This window comes from Ammospiza nelsoni, chromosome 2 (assembly GCF_027579445.1).
Source record: "Ammospiza nelsoni isolate bAmmNel1 chromosome 2, bAmmNel1.pri, whole genome shotgun sequence".
Classification (NCBI taxonomy): Eukaryota; Metazoa; Chordata; class Aves; order Passeriformes; family Passerellidae; genus Ammospiza; species Ammospiza nelsoni.
The window spans coordinates 102166536-102169239 of NC_080634.1; the positions used below are offsets into that span (position 1 = coordinate 102166536).

The 2704-nt window shown below is 43.6% G+C and overlaps 1 long non-coding RNA gene across 1 annotated transcript; it reads left to right on the forward strand.

Annotated features, from left to right (window-relative positions):
- The first annotated feature begins 476 nt into the window (after positions 1-476).
- On the forward strand, positions 477-2145 carry LOC132070175 (uncharacterized). The gene is made up of 2 exons (XR_009417897.1): positions 477-556; positions 1801-2145. It is a non-coding gene; the product is annotated as an uncharacterized LOC132070175 (long non-coding RNA).
- The last annotated feature ends 559 nt before the right edge of the window (positions 2146-2704 follow it).

The following is a 2704-nucleotide window of genomic DNA, read 5'->3' on the forward strand; positions in this document are numbered from 1 at the left end:
ATTAGGGATATGTTGTGCTGTTATTTGCAATTGGATTTCCTTCATCTGATAACTCATAGCAGCTCTGCCAGAAGCTGTGGGAGAAACTGATAGACAATTCCCAATATAGTTTGCAACATAGTGCTGGAGGATAAGGGAATCAAAATATTATGGAGTTAGAGAAAATATTTGATTGCTAAAGGCAGAATGTTGCTAGGATTTAGACTCGAGGGCCCTGTGTAAAGGTGGTAGGTACTCCAAGAATTCTGGGGGTTGGAAAGCAATTTTAGGTTACTGAATGTAAAGGACTATAGTAGGAGTCCTAGTAAAATATCTGTATTCTATATTGAATATCTGTATATAGGCCTTGCCCTGATAAGCCCTGGTTGTTTTTGATGGGCTGTAGCTGCAATGTCCTTAATTGGGCTGCAGCTGTAGCTAGTGAAGATAACTGTGATAAAAGGGGGTGGGCTTGGCCAGACAAGGAGAGCCTGGAAGGAGCCCTGACTGAGAGGTAGCAACAAGCTGAAGATGGTTGTGCTGTGAAGAACTGCCCCCAAGAATTATCGCTGAGAAGGTACGAGACTTTAGAAATATGAAATACAACAAGATAACAACAAAGGGCAAATTTTTTAGCAGCTGAAATGAAAATAATAAGCACCTGTGTTCCATGTGTCTCAGTCAAGGGGGACTTGGTGGTGCTGAAGGGAAGGGCAGGTCCCCAGGTATGACAGGGGCTACTGGCCCTGGCGCCTCTTTGCTGCCATGCCTGGCTCCGGAGGCAGGAGGTGTGTGCAGCAGGAGCCCAGCAGGCAGGGAGTTGCTTGCAGTCTTTTTTTCTTAATAACTCTGCATTATACTTATGTAAATTGTACTATAATTGGTAGATGATCAAGTGCATCAGCTTAAAAATACAAGGCTGATGTTACAGGGAAGTGTTTTACCCTGCCTGGGAAAGCCAGCTGGAGAAAGGGAGTTCCTGAGAGCTGCGTCACTGCAGTAGGGCTGTAGTGAAAAGCAGCAGTTTTCCAAAATCCAGGCTGAAATAGATCTGAACTCTCCTATCAGGTTTGTTTTCCAATCTGATTGTATAGGAAGAAGCAACATTAAAAGGTCTAAGTCTTAATAAAAACCCAGAGGAGACAGGACTGAACTCTATTAATACCATATCTGGAAACATTCTATGTAGATATTGCATACAATAGTCATTCTACTGCCACAAAGGAGAAAATATTTTTTCAGATGAGTAAATTTTCAAGGAGTGAAGTGGAATCCCCCAGTTTTAGTGCTCCCTTTCTCACAAGCCTGGTAAACAACTGGGATTACACTTGCACGTACGCTAGTGATGTACTGATGTTGAGAGGTCTGTCAGCACAAATCAGAGATTTCTTGGCTGTGGATAAGCACTATTCATAATTTATATCAATCATGATGCTGCTGGATGCAGATCTGTTTATTCTTCAGTGTGAGACTGAAAACTCTGCTATGATGAAGAGCTGCTGGGTCTCCCATTGCTCAGCACTCTGACCGCAGGCTCTGACCTGTGTGAAAAACAGAGGAAATCTCTCAAAGGCATGACAGCCAGTAATGTTCTTTAAGTGGATTGATCTAAATTAGACAGATGGGATTTGCACAGATGGAATACCCTGTGTCATTGGCAAAAATTACTCAGCTGCTTTAGCAGAAATGTTTAAACCCAAAGCTGGGTAGTACTCTTGCCACATCCACCAGAGACTATTTGTGCCAAATGAGTTTCACGAATGTTTTAAATACTGCTCTCTGTTGTATCAACAAAGTCTGTGTGAAGGCATTTCATTTCAGAGAGATTTGCAAAAATGACAAGCTGAGGAAATAAGTGCTCCTTTGCAATCCTCGCTGGCTGTCAAAGAGAAAAGCTCTTGAAAAGTCTAGCAGCTAAGAGAACCAGTGCTAAATTTTCTGATGGGAAGTGAATGTGCTGAAGACTGAAGGCTACTTGAAGATGGAGAGTAGATAAGCAAGCTGGCTTTGCTCACAAATATTTGTTTTTTTCTCTTTGTGAGCTCAATATGAATCTCCAGGGGAAATATTGCCTTTTGCAATGCTGTGTAAGGTAGTTTCTTCTCTCATGAAAATATGTAGACTTCCACATGGCAAAATAAACCACTTTTTTTTCTTCCCCACAAACTTTTAGAAATGGAACTTCTTCCTCTTAAATTCATTCAGATCCAAGCCTGAGAATTCTGAGGCAGAAAAGAACTGTTTCTGTTTACTGCCTCAGACAGGGGTGCTCACAAATGCAGAATGCTGGGATGGATGACCTGGCATGGCTGGGAGAAACTGGGCTACAACATCAGGAGTGAGTATCTGCAGGTTCTACTGCATGGAAAGCTGGCCCACCCAGTAAAGGCACTGGTCTTCAGTCTGTGGAAACCAGATTAGAGTCTGTGTTCCCTTTCAGAGGGACTGCAGTTCCTCCAGACACTGTGCGTCCTCTTGGAGGGGAGACTCCCAGTGCATACACAGAAAGGGAGGGAGTTTCTTCACACTGCTGCAGGTTTGCTGCCATGCCACAGAGAGCTTAGTGCTCACTGCATGTCCTGCTGCTTCCAGAGCTGGCAGGAGCTGAAGTTCTGCAGGGCAGGAGTGGGGCAGTAAAACAGGAACTGAGAGAACAGGAGAAAAGGATAGAAATTCTCAGCCCAAACTCATAGGAGATCCACGCCTTTCCCATGTCAGATGTCTC